Below are 14,138 nucleotides of genomic sequence, written 5' to 3' on the forward strand. Positions count from 1 at the left end.
TAATGCCAAAAGAGGAATTTCCATAAATCTTGATGCTGACTCTCCTGTGCCTGCCTTAAAAAAAAAAAAAATCCCTCAAATTTTGAAATCCTTTTAATTTGGGAGGATGGGTATGCAAATGAGAAACCAAGTTTGAGAGTGTTCATTGGCTGTGATGCTAGGTTGGAGAAATAGACTGTTTGCATTGGGAACAGAGGGTTGTAATCTGGACATTTGCACCATTTTGGGGATATAAATGTTCTTCATGCAGTTAAAAGCAGAGAGGAAGACAAAGAGAAGAAAATTCTCATAAAAGATCTAATCGATATCTATCTTTGGATTTTTTGTATTTCAGTAGTGGAAGAAGACATCTGTATAAAACTCCCAGAGCCCTAAGAAGTTAATGTGTGATGAAAATAGGAGTCTCAGTATAAGCCTGAGTAGCAGAATTATTTCTTCAGTAATTTTTATAAAATTCATATTTTGGCAGAATTTACCCAATGTTGAGCTTTTTTGTGGGAGCTAGTTGGTTTAATTCTCCATTGGATGCCCTACAGTATTTGAGAGCCACTCTTTCCCAGGACTGGAGGGGCGTGCATTTAATCTTAACAACGAGAGGGCGGCCTGTTGTACCTTTATTTGTTTGGAAAGTGGCAGTGGAACATGTGCTGGTCTTTGTCTGTCTCCTTTTGGACTGAGTTGTAGGAGCAATAGCCAAGGATTCAGGAATGTGAAGAGGTGCCAATAAATACCAACAGTGACCTGGAAAAGGCTGCTCCATGGCAGCTGGTAGAGAAGCTGAGCATAGCTCTGTTTTGTAACATGTTAGGACACTATTTATCTGAATAAGGGGACCAGTGGTTTGGAGAAACAGGCAGGCATCTTCTGGGCAAATGCTGCATGTTGGGAGACATAGCTCAGCTTGGGATAACAGGGTTCCCAGAGGAGGAACATGTGGAATAGAATGCATCCACTGGACTGACTGGGAACAGTGATTGCCCTTATGTGATCACTGAGTTCTAAAACTTTGTGCCTCTGCTCCTTCCTTTACCCTCCAAAACTCAGGCCTGAACAATGCATCATGCAGTGCTTTCTGCATGCAGTCAGGCTTCATTGGGTTTGCCGAGTGAGTACGTCCTGCTCCTGTCTCCCACATACATCACCCTTGAGGTTGAAGCATGAAAGTGGGGTATAGCAGATTATAGCTGGGTGCCAGGCCATTTATTGTTTTGTTCATGGTAATTGGCATCCGTAGTACAAGGCGGCGCGTTAGAGGCACAGATGGGCTTTCCAATTCCAGTCCGCATATATGCCTAAAGAGGGCTCATTCCTTAGAACCTGGGCTGCTGCTTTTTTCCACCACCTGGCATATATATCTTTTTAAAATAGTCTTTTCTGTTTAAAGAAGCCCTTTCTGAATGCTTCTCACTCACGGCATTTTTGTTTATTAATTTTGTTGCAATTAGCAGGTAGCATGGGGAAAAATAAGAACTGGTACCTACCACATGCATAATAATAGGCATGATTCTAGCACTTCGGTACACTGGTATTAACTCCAGTTGACTGGCTGTGACTTATGCACTGAGAATTTTAAATGAGGTTGGCGTGTCTTTCATTTTGCCTGTGCAGTAGGTTGTACATTCTCCTACAGATCTCACATGTACATGCACGCACCCCCATTCATATTGGATGAGCCACTTCAACCTTTATGCTTGTGTGTGTATAAAAATAAAGCTGTTGGTCACAGGAGCCCAGGAATGGCCTTCCCACGTTTGTGCCCACTGGGGTGACACGGCCTCTTCATCCTCAGACCACAGCAGTCATGTTCATTCCAGACGTTGCACAGAAACCCTCACCTGGCTAAGAACTGCAATGGGCTGTGTGAATTGCTGCTGCCCTTGAACTCTGCTGCCCCATCTTTATGCCCTGTGCTTCTCAGAGAGGCACCTTCCCTCCACAATAAGTGGTAGAGGGTGTTGCTGACTTCAGAAACTATTACAGCTACTGGGATGCTCTCTGCGCTCTGGTGTGTCGACATAGTGATCATTGTGGGAAGGGAGGTAGTGTTTGACATGGGACTTACTGAGAGCATCTCCTGGGGGCGGTTTCACCGTGCAGGGTGGATTATTACATTGCTTACATGTTTGACAGGTGCCTTCTGAGGCAGGCATGTGGGCAGCTGCTGCTTGCTGATTTACTGGGGGGACTTACCCCTTTTGTTAAGTTTATTACACACTTTGGGGCCTGCTGTACTTTTTTATGGCATTTGCTACTGAACTTCCAGCACTGGCTCTTGGTCATAGAAAACCATTGTTGTCAGCGTGGTTGGCCAATAGATGTGCTACAGGATGCTAGCTAGGTCATTCCTATAGTGCTTCTGTATGGCACAGCATGCTATCAGGACTATATGCCCTAAATGTGCCCAGGGTAGCCTTGCGGATTGGGTGGGACTTGGGAGACCTGGTTTCTGTTCCCAGCTCTGCCACTGGCTTGTCGGGTCAATAGCACAGTAGCTATTCTAGAGACTGAGTTAAATTGAGACTTTCTCAGTGCAGAATAACAGTGTCTACACAAAGAGTTAGTGTGGAATATCTGTTGTGTTTTAAATTCATGCCTTGGCATATTCTCCACTAACTTTTCTGTGTGTAGGCAAGTCTTTATACATAACTGCATGTGTATACTACTGGGAATGCCAACAAAGAATGCAAGGTACAAACACAAAACCACTCTTCTTCTTTCTAGTTCAGATGTAGCATCTATACAGCTTTGATTTGTGTCCAGGGCTGAATATAAAAAAGCCCTTACATTCACTTCCTCAAATATGTGGAGATGATCACATGTCTTATTTTCTTCCTTCCCATACTTTTGATTTATTTGTAGTCTAATTTAGACATGAAGTACAAGAACTAGTCACTTTTGGAAAATGTTGTCCATTATGTGAATAGGAACCATTTTGCATCCTCATTTAAAACGTATCCCTGTCTTGGGTGGACACTATGGATCTTTTACACCACACAGCAGCATTGGATAAGAGTTTGAGGGCAGAACAAGCAATGCAGCATCCAATTTAAGCTGAGTGAATTTTAAAAAAACAACAACAACCCTATATGCATGAACACGAGACAGTAATGATAACAGCTTTCCTTTGTGGCAGTAGAAGGTAATTTTATTGTTTGCAAGTGTGAATTACTAGATTGAAAATGCAAATACACATTTCACAGTGATGTGATCATGCACTGAGCTTTTTTGCTCAGGCACTTAGAAGCATGACCCCAAAATAAATAAAATTCTACGCAGTGGAGCACTATGTATTATAGTGTGAAAAGTTTTAAAACAGTAACATGTTTTTAAACCTGCAGAAGAAATTAATTGTAAAAGGGTAGTGAAGGCCTGGCTGTACTGAGGATAACGTCAGCAAGGAAAATCGCTATACACCAAATCTCCCTGCCAGTACCTGCGTTTGTTGATTCCGTGGCGTAGATACCTAGAAAATGCCTGTAGATAGATGCATATAAAAATGGGGAGGGATTAATAGGGGAGGGAGAAAAGATGGTGAGCGCTGAAAGGTTTTGGGGCTGTTGGTTGGGAGCTGGCACATAGGAACTGGAAGGGCGATTCTCTGTGAACCCAGGCTGGTGGTAGGGAGGTAGAATCTAAATGACACCTAAACTGTCCTAGTATCTGGTAGGACAAGGCAGCAAGGTATTTATTGCCCTACACTGGGCATTCGGTTTCCTCCTCCAGGATTAATACCTTGAGATGTTCTGCTGTTGTGCCTTATGATCATCACATTGAATATCCAGTAAAGTCCCACTTTCACACCCTTTGCAATCAATGGAAACTACCCATTGGCTTGAAGTGTGTGCTGGATTGGGTCCTAGTTGGGTGGACTCTTGAATGTGCTGCATGGCGTGTTGTCTACAGCCCGATTGGGTTCAGTGATTGTTCAGGTCTTCAGTTTTCCTCTGTAATTTGTGGAGTGAGGTACATTGCATTGACCAGCCAAAATTTCATTGTTCCATGCTGCACTGCCAGAGCCCCTCTAAAGTGCTGTGTCCCCAGGCATGAGTATGAGAAGGGGAGTATCCAGTATTTTGGCAGTTTATGCAGTGTTTCATCTCTCCATTTGCCTCAGGTGTTGTGGAAGCATAAATCAGAGTATCTTGGTGCCTGGTAGGCCTTTATTCATTTCTTAGGCTATATTTGCCATCTAAATAACTTCAGTGGTAAGAGGAAGGATAGTCCAGGGGGTAGGGCTCTAGCACGGGGCTGAATTCTTTGCTCTGCCACATACTCCGTCTGTGTCTTAGTTCCCCAGCTGTAGCATGAGGGCGATAGCACTGCCCTTCCTCATCAGGAGTAAAGAAAATACACTAAAGATTACAAGGTGCTTAGATGCTTTGGACATGGTGCTGTTTATACTTCTAGAGAGAAGCAGAACGGTGCTAGCACCCATGAGAATCTGCCCTCCCATGTTTGCTGCTTGGTACTCAGCAGATTTGGCAAACAAAAGAGGAAACCAGTTTGGAGACAGACAGCCTTGTCTGTCATGGCTGTTGTGGAGCAGAAGGGGTAAATCATTTTACATTCTGCATCTGAGAAAAGAAATGTTCAAATATAACATTAGACTGGACATTAGGAAGAACTTCACAGTTAGAGCAGCCAAGGTCTGGAATGGGCTCCCAAGGGAGGTGGTGCTCTCCCCTTCCCTGGGGGTCTTCAAGAGGAGGTTAGATAGGCATCTAGCTGGGGTCATCTGAACCCAGCACTCTTTCCTGCCTATGCAGGGGGTCGGACTCGATGATCTATTGAGGTTCCTTCCGACCCTAACATCTGTGAATCTATGAAACGTGGCCTTTGTCAACATCATTGCCATGTTCCTCCTCCTCCTCCTCGCCACTGCTTGCAATATTAGAATTTTTGGGCAGGCAGTTAATCTTCAGCTGGCCACTTCTTCCTGTACCCTAAACATGGGCATGGCTGTTTAACCTTGCATTCAGATATTAGGTTGTAATGTGTAGGATGGTGGCAGGATGATGGCGTGGCCTCCGACCCTCCACACTTTAACCCCTCGCCGGTATTGTTTTAAGATGCACGTTGAAAGGTGATTTTTATGGATCTCAAGGGTGCAGGTTGTGTGCCTCAAGGGAGGGTTTAAATCTATTTATGACCTGCCCAGGCTGGGATTTTCAAGCTATTCAAGAAGCCTTGACCGCACTAATGGACTAGTCCTGAGATGAAGGACCTTGAGGCAAAAGCTGCGAGGTAAATGCAACCCAGACAAGTGATTGTCCTAGGAAGAAAGGACCGTAGATTGGAACTGGGGTTAATGTAGGTTTACCTTGGTTCAAGGGCTTGTGGACAGCTTGCTTTTTCCTGGGGCAACTGGGATTTTCTGAGGATGTCTCATTTGCATCTCTGTAACCTAAGGTTTTTATGAGACCTACCTCAGCTAGCATCTGAGCTCCTCACAATCCTCACTGCAGTCATTCTGACACGCGCTTGCAAAGTAAAGACAGTACTATAATATCTGGCTTCCAGATGGAAAAATGAAGCACAGAGAAAAAAGGCCAGGTCCTCAAAGGCTTTGAGGCACCTAAAATTGGTGACCTTCCCCAAGGTCGCACAGAAACTTGACTTTATGGTGGTTGAGTCCAGGTCTCTTGCTCAGTTGCTTTCTGTTATGAGAATATGTTTCTCAGGGGTGATTACAGGCAGAGCTGTTCATTTGGGACCTGATCCTGCTTGCTTCTAAGTCTCAGTAACATTAGTACATCACTGTTGGAAAGTTGAAAACTGGCATGGAGGAGCTGCTTCAAGAGTCAGATATTTGGTCCAAACCCCCTTATCTCCCAAGATGACACTGGTTATTCTCACAGGTAAAACAAGACTGCACAAATATGCACCAGTGATCTAATCAGTTGGAACAAGAGCAATATTTTAACTGGCGCTACCTTTTAACAGTATCATTAAGGGCTCTCATTACTCTTTTATTAGAGGCTCACTCTATTCCTTATCAGATTACAGAATGAACATAACTCATGGCACTGATTTGATCTCTTGTTAAAGAGGATTACAGCTTTGCATTAACTTGGATTGACACGGTTTATAATTCGCTTGTTGATACACATGCTGGCGGTGTCGCGTGTTCGACCCCCTCCCCACAGCAGCGCTGAGGAAAAGGACGCCCATATATCATCATTAAAGATGGCACCACGTGCAGAAGTGGGAGGCAAAAAGGAGGCTTTCCTGCAGTAATGTCAGGCAGGACAAAAAAAGACACAAGCACAAGCTGAAATGCAGAGCTTGGATTTATAACCTTGCAGGGGCTGGGTGGACATGTGTTGGCTCTGGAGGGTTATTTACAGTGGTGAACATTTCATCATCAGCATTGGGACTTTGCATCAGCCTCAAGGGTGGACTGGTGAGGAGAACATATTCGTGGAAACCTAGCGTTGCTCTTTCTAAGCATATCTGCATCGTTGTCGAGCCTGATGGGCAGTATCTTCCCTGCTGGGAACAGCTCTTGCTCTTCTGGTGTCTGAGGCCCCGTTGGCATTGCAACTGTTGAGCAGGTTTTGTCCCCAGGTAGTGAATTGGTCAGGTTCCCAGGACATCATGAACAATACGCTGCTAGTCACTGTGGTTATTATGCCAGGTTTCGTTGGCATATTGCAGAGTTTACCATCTAGACCTCTTCCTGGGTAGCTGCATTGGTTGATGCCCTTTCCGGTCATCTCTCTCTGCAGGAGTGCATCATCGCGTGCATCTTCTAGGTGCCGCTCAGTTTGCAGTTCCTCCATGCACGTGCTCCTGCACAGAATGGGGAGGGGGTGCTGGCCAGATTTTCCCAGAACACACCAGTGCAGCATGTTGTGGTAGCCTGTGGGGAGTCGGACGGCACCAGCTTAGTCCTACTATGAAAAAAGCTGTCTCGGACACAACTCTGCCCTGTATACTGTCACTGGGGAGGTTGACGTGCAGAACAGGGGTCATGGCAAATGCACCTGTATCATAGATACATGTAATCAGTTGTGTTTCTGTCTGCAGGACTGTAGAGTCTGAGGTAGCCCCGATCTCGCTGTTAGAGGTGGTATTTTTGGAGTGGAGATGACCTCAGGACTTCTGCGGCTTGCTGCTGGGTGTATCACTCTTACCTGTGTAGAGAGGACAGGAGATTGCATGGGTTACAGCAGTTCCCCACTGCCTTTGCAAGCAGCAACCCTGGATGCTGGCGGAAGTGGGGTGCAAATAACATTGGGAATTCATTTTTAGTGACTGTTTTGCTGCCAGCCCCATGCTGGGTTCCATTGAAGAATCTGACCTTGAAGGTACTGACCGTGTCCTAAAGTCTGGCATTAGGTACCCACATGCCATTCAGTTCTGTGGCACTTGGGCACTTAATTTCTGCTAAGCTCCTTTGGAAACACTAGCCTAAAACCATGAACAACACAGGGTTTGGTTTTAATCTGGCGACAGACTCTTCCCTGGTGCCACATTACAGATCCTGGCCGTGAAGCATGACGGTGTGTGTTAGGATATGAATACCTGCCCAGCTAAGAGCCTGGTCGAGGCCCTACAGGTTTAGAGACCTGATACTGATTCAGGAAGCACTGGAGGAAATCCCATGCCCTATCTTGTGTATATTATTAGTCTGGATCAAAATGGTCCCTTCCCATCTTAAAAAGATTTTTAAAAGATAAACCGTTTGGTCTGTGGTACAAGACCAGCCCAGACTTGCAGAATCTAGTGCAAGAAGGCTGTTCTAGCACCCAGGGACCAATGCTTGCCAAGATGCAGGATAAAGGGAGAGAGATTAACTGGCTGTCGCTGAGGCAGTAGTTTGGAAGGTTTTCCTTGGCTTGGACTGGGGCATCTGTTCTTCCCAAGAAGTGCCTTACTCCTCCAGTTAGTGCCGTTGCTTTGTCACCGTGTCTCGCTGCGAGCAGCAGGGGGTGCGTGCGAGGAAATCCTGGCATTAAAGGATTAGTATACTCCCATTACATAAGAGTTTAACAAAATAAGTTTGTGATATCCTAGCTGTTACTCAGCACACTCCATTTATCTGGTATTAAAGTGCTAGGAGCCTGGATTAGGAGTGGAATTTGGGTTCTAGAGCTGTCATTCTAGCACCTTTTTGTGAACTTGGAATAGATGGACAAAAAAAGCAGTAACAGCTCCGAGGACCGGTGACCCAGATCCACATGGGTGAGTCCAGGGGAACTTGATGGATTTGAGTGGAATTGCTCAGTTCTACGTGGGTGTAACCCGCAGGAAAATGTTTTTGGCCCACTGCATGTCCTGAATCTCATTGACTCACTACTTGGACTCCATTACCCCCCAAATTCTTGTGACCAAACTGTGTTTCTGGACTTGGATTTTGGGCAAGAGGGGAGGACACTGTCCCAGTCACTCCTACTCTGCTGTTTCTGAGTAGAGTCCCCTTCCTTGACGCTTGCTTGGCAAAGCCCCTTTCAACATGTCTAGGCTCCTTTTCTTTTAAGTAGCTTTGGGGGAATGCTGCATGAATCCCCTTCCAGCTGCCCTGAAGTGATAAACTCATGGTTGTGAAGAAATAGTTGAGCTGTGCCACGAGCTCCTGGCAATCTGGAGTCTGGTGGTGGGATAGCCTTGGACCTTGCTGCTTTTGAACCGTCTGCAGCAGCAAAAGGCAGATCACAAGCAGTTCGTCTCGACTGTTTGCTCGGAGGCGTGGGGCCTCCCACGTTGTTCTTCCCACAGCTTTTGTGTATCGTTTTGTCTGGTCAGCTTTTTTTTCTTTTTCTTTTTTAACCTATGATTTGCTCTTAGAAGTTGGTTCACATCTAAGCAGTTAAGCATCCCATGGCTTTTAACTATAGTTGTTAGGAGGGCCAGTCTTTGAACAAAAGAGTTGTGTCTTCTTCGAAGCTGGCAGTCACAAAACGTGCCGCGTGGCCCTGGCTAATGCCAGTGGGCTGGCCTCATCGCATCCTGATGTTTAATATTTGACATCTCTGGCAAGGAGGCAAACTCCTCTGTTATGGAAATGTCCTTTGTACGGGGGGGGAAAAAAACCGGTTAGGAGCTGCGAGATGATTTGTCGTCTTCCCTTTGTGAGACTATTTGTTTTCTCTTGCATCAAATCTGTTATAAAACAGTCAAGCTGTGAAAGAGGGAAATCATCCCTGGAACACAGGATATTAAAGTACACAAAGGATGTTCCCCTCCTTATTTTTCTTTATATATTTATTGTGTGTGTGAGTGCATGCGCCGGTACAGTGGCTAATCTACTCAAACAGTGCTTTGGGGGAGAGAGGTCAGGCAGGCAACATTTTGTAAATTAAATTTCATCGAGAAAATTAGGAATGGGAGCCGGTGAAGGCGGCGCGCCAGAGCGTCCTCTAGACCTCCCCATATCGCTGCTTCCCCACTATTGCACCGGCATCCACACCACCCAGCCTCCCACTTATTTTATGGGTGGGCATATATTTACCTGGTGCCCATGGCTGAGCTAGCTCCACTGAGCAAACATGAATGTGCATGTGGTACCCAGATCCTATTGAAGTGAGGTTGTCTCGCTGCCTTGTTTTATCCTGAGAGCAGGTGGGGGAATATTTGGCTGTGAAAATGCAAGTTAAGGGGGGGAAACGCCCAATTTAAGCAAGTCAGGGAAGCCAAAAGACTATTTGAAGCCTGTATCTGGCTCGAGGGGAAAATAGCTCAAGAAACAACATTATGTCTTTATCCCTCACCCCTTCCTGCCCCTTCACTGTATCCACCCTCCGCAGAACGCACAGAGCCTCTTTGTTTAGGGCAAGAATCGGCTTTCTTAAATATTTATAAATCTTGTGCCTCATCTCAGGAGACAAGCCAGAGGTCACATGTCACCTTTCATGATTTAAAGCCGTGGAGCTAAAAGCATTTGCATGGGCTGGAAGGACCCGATCCTGACCTGACGGAGAGAGAGGGAATTGAAGCAGACCTTTCTGAATCTCCTTCAAGCGCTGGGCACAGTGATGATAGCCGCCTCTCTGGGTAATTTATAGCCCGAGTTCTGCGCTCCCTGGGTTTCACGGCTGTGGCCAGGAAACGAATCAGGCAGCGCCACCTTGTGGCCAGCCCTCTTGTAAATCGGGAAACGGCAACGGCAGGTGCAGCTGATGGCAGAGTCCTGGCCGCCTAAGAGAGAGCTCAACAGTGGCGTGGCTTCCTTGTTTTTCAAAGTCACAAGTCATTTATTCCCGGTTGGGTAATCACTGAGCAAGTCTCTCTCTGCTCCTGATTGCGATAGGTGCCGTCAGCCAAACGTGAGCTTGTTCCTGCAGAAATATCAGCACGCAGAGTATCTGCATCTAGAGCGTGCTTGTGGATACTGAGCCAGCTCCAGCATGGTGTGTGCTGATTTAGGGTAAAACCAGCTAATTAAAGTCAATTAACAAAAGGATGTGTACTTATTTTATCCTACTGGCTATCTACCCTGCTTACCAGGAAGCTTATAGTCTGACTCTTACTACTGTGTGCTAAAGGTGATTTAAGATACAAGCAGAAAGTTTTCCAGGGGACTAAGCCACTCTTGGAGCTGTAGGTGACTTTTGGGTTTTGTCCAAGTTGCATCTGACCTTGTGGCCTCTCTCACTGCCCTTCCTGCCATAAATGCTTTTCAGGCTGCTGTGTTTCCCCTGTTTTTGTGCATTTAAAAATTCATTGCCCCCGGTAGAGGATATCACTAGGAGCTGGGTAGATACCATTCTTTGTTATATTGCCTTGGGCCTATTCCAGATATTTAGATTGTCATTAAGAAGTGAGGAAGGACAATGTAGACAGGGAAAGGAAGAGAGTGGAAAGTAAATCTATTTAAGTACATTTTCACAAGAAAAGTAGCACAACAAAACAGTCCATTTTGCACCACTGTATTAATATAACTGCACAAACAGGGACCAAAATCCTTTCAGAAAACCACTGTGTCTTTCCATCAGTGAATCCGTGCTGTATTTACCGTCACCGCTACCATTCACCATTTGATCCAGCAAGAGCAGGGCCCAGTGTTTTACCTTATAGTAAATAATCCTTCAGGTTTTCCTTTATTACCCATGTAAAATTATGAACCTTCCAATTTCATAGTAAGCAAAAACCCAGCCCCCTTACACAGACCCAGCCTAGTAAAGGAGCCCAGACACCCAAAGCTCAATAACAGCACAGACCACACAAAATAGTATTTTTGTGAAATGTTTAGCTGCATGACTGTAAGAAACATGAAGTGTTTTCTCCTCTAGCAAGCCTATGACTGGGTAGTGCCATGTTACCTGCCCAGAGATGTGCAGGTGTATTTGTTCTTAGCTGTGTTATTTGCAACACAGAAAATGGCAACGTGCTGGACCTCTGAGCTATAGGACATCCCTCAAAACTATTGATGTGGTAGATGCAGTGTGTTTGCTAGGCTGGCCTCCGTGGCTTTGTTATTTTGTTGTTCACCCTAGGTTGTTGGGGCTTCCTGAGCTCTCTTCTCATTGGGGCGCTTTGTCATGCTCTGCCCGATGTCTCCTTGATGAAGGCAGATGTATAAGCAACTTCCGAGAAAAAAATTAATATTCCAACCAAACAGCACTCAAGCCCATTAGCCTTTATCAAGGGGCTGCTTCCACCTGTGTAGTGAATTCACTGCAGATTATTTAGCCTACTTTATTTCACACGTATATTTTTTAAAAAAGTAATGGCATAATTATAATTTTATTAACATATAAAATAATATAGCGTTAGCTATTATATGATGTGTCCCTTTTTTGCTCACTGACAGTTTCAGTGGGATAATGTAACAGGAAATGTGAATGGCAGTTTCTTTGGTTGCCTTTTTAAAAATGTTTAAATGAGAGTTTTCATATTTATGAGGCATACGGTTGTACCTGAGGTTTGTGCTGGCCCATTGTGCATGTGTGTTGGCACTTTTGTCCTTTGGTCAGAAAGGTTTTGCATATCTTAATCAAAACAGTAGTTAACAATGCCAGAGTGAGGTAGCCAGGATGATCCAGGAATTATGTAAGAGGCAAGGGGTTTTTTGGAGTGATATGTTTTATTGGAGCAGCTGTCTAGTTGGAATCAAGAAGAATGCCTTTGGGAACAATGCTGGACCTGAAGAAGAATGCCTTGCTTTCAAAAGCTTGTCTGTCTTGATCCCAGCTATGTAGTTGGTCCACTAACAGGTGTCACCCCCAAGAATCCCTGTCTCTCTGTTAATGTTAGGCAGTTTGAGTGGTGAACTCTGTCTTCCACTGATTTGTTGGTATGTGTGGGCAGGTCTGTCATAGGCATATTTTAAAGTTACGTTTTATCTTAAAATAAGTGACTTAGATTTTTAATCTCTGGCACACAGTTGCACGCATGGGTGACTCCAGCATGTCCTAATCACTCTGTAATCCATTTGCGTTTGTGTATATGTAATAGTGGCAGCCTGGGCAAGGTCACTTTTCTGGGTTCTAGACCTGACTTTGTCACTGGCCTTGGTCATGCCACTTATCCTGCGTCTGCCTCCATTTCCTCCATCTACAAAATAGGCGTGATGAGACCCCTTTAGGGGCTCCGAGGTGCAGGAGGTGTTTCTGTGATATGGCGATGCTGCATGACACAGCAATGGTTTACTCTGTGATGCGTGCAATTCCTGGCCTGCACAGGGATTGCTGCTCCTTTTTCTTTCCTGTCTGTGCAGAGAGCTAGGATGATGATAAGTGCAAAGTCTGCAACCAGTCCACTGCTGGGGGGCTCTTCCTGCCATTTCCTTCCCTGCCAGTCATGCTTGTGAAGCCACCACATCTGTGGTATAGACTGCATGCAACACTGGCTTCTTCTCAGCTGAGAGGGACGTTGAGTGAAGAGTAAGATATGACCCTCTCTCTCTTCCTCGTCCACCCCTGCATGCACATGTGCCTCCTTTGTCCCAAATCATTCATGCACTGAAGAGCAGAGTTGATCCAGAGTAGCTGGGTGCCCTCTGGCGCACTGCACACAGGGCTTGGAGCAGAGAGGGATGCATGTTGGTAAAACCAAGGCTTTCTTTTTTTGAGTCAATGCCAAAGAAATGCATAAATAATTAAGCCAAGGTACTTACACACACATGTTTTATGGCAAATGGCTGTGTGATCCATGATCATTTTTTCCAGAAACAGGTTTTATGATAATATAGTAAAAATATTAAATTAGAAAATGCCTCACTAAGGGTGATAAAACCTTACTACAGTGGAAATAGGTAATTATCCCCTCTACAGCCTAAATGACAGTTTAAAAGAAATAAAAATGTTAGTGCTCATTACTTGCTTTTGTAGGTTGCAATAAAGGGTAAGTTAAATTTTAATTCAAGGAAGACCCCTGTATCGACCTGTATCCTTCCAAACTCACTACCTCAGGTCTAAGTACTATTAATTACTTGGTATAGGTTATTCCTCAGCATAGCACTAATACCAGCACCCTTTTGTGCTAAAGTCACCTTTCCCTCGTGCGGGGGCAGCTGGCTTGCAGTTTGCTGAGGGGTTTCAACTCACTGGCACAAATCTGATTTTTAATGTATGTGGGTGCAAGAGAGAAATTATATGTTTTTTAACCCAAATCCGAGTTCATTATGCATCGCCTTAAGGGGGCTGAAAGTATTAAAATCCACACTTACCCTGGTGAATTGAAACAGAGACAAGGTTAAACCTGGAGGATTGATGAGTTTTACTCTCTGCGTGGTTAAATCCTGCTGAGGGGAGATGCTTCAGGGGAAAGGTAGCCTGTACAATAACAAGAAAGAAAGGAAGGAAGAAGGAAAGAAAGAAAGAGCTTGGCTAGTTTTCCTGGGAGAAAGCATTTTTTCTGTTGTTCTTTTTCTCCCTTCACTGCTCACTCCTACTCCTCTCCCCAGTTAGAAATAACCCTGCTCTGTGCTGTATCATCTCAGCACCAGCAGTGGTGAGCTGTCAGAGCAGGATCCTAGTACCTGGTTTCTCAAAAATTTGCCTTTCGTGTTTTGCTAATTTGGACCCTGAGCTCAAAGCAACCATAATACTGATCCCTGAACTCTCCTGCCCCTCTGAGGGCTTTCCAGTGAGAGAGGTGCATTGAGGGAAAAGGCAGCTGCGGCCACAGGGGAAAAACACTCACGCTGGTTTTGCGGTACTTTTGGCAGGTGCCTGCTTGCCGCTGTGCCGAAG

General features: G+C 45.2%; 1 protein-coding gene across 2 annotated transcripts in view; it reads left to right on the forward strand.

Annotated features, from left to right (window-relative positions):
* AATF (apoptosis antagonizing transcription factor) overlaps positions 1-14,138 on the forward strand; it is a 75,389-nt gene that overhangs the window by 53,800 nt on the left and 7,451 nt on the right. The window lies entirely within an intron of this gene.

This window comes from Alligator mississippiensis, chromosome 14 (genome assembly GCF_030867095.1).
Source record: "Alligator mississippiensis isolate rAllMis1 chromosome 14, rAllMis1, whole genome shotgun sequence".
Taxonomy (NCBI): domain Eukaryota; kingdom Metazoa; phylum Chordata; order Crocodylia; family Alligatoridae; genus Alligator; species Alligator mississippiensis.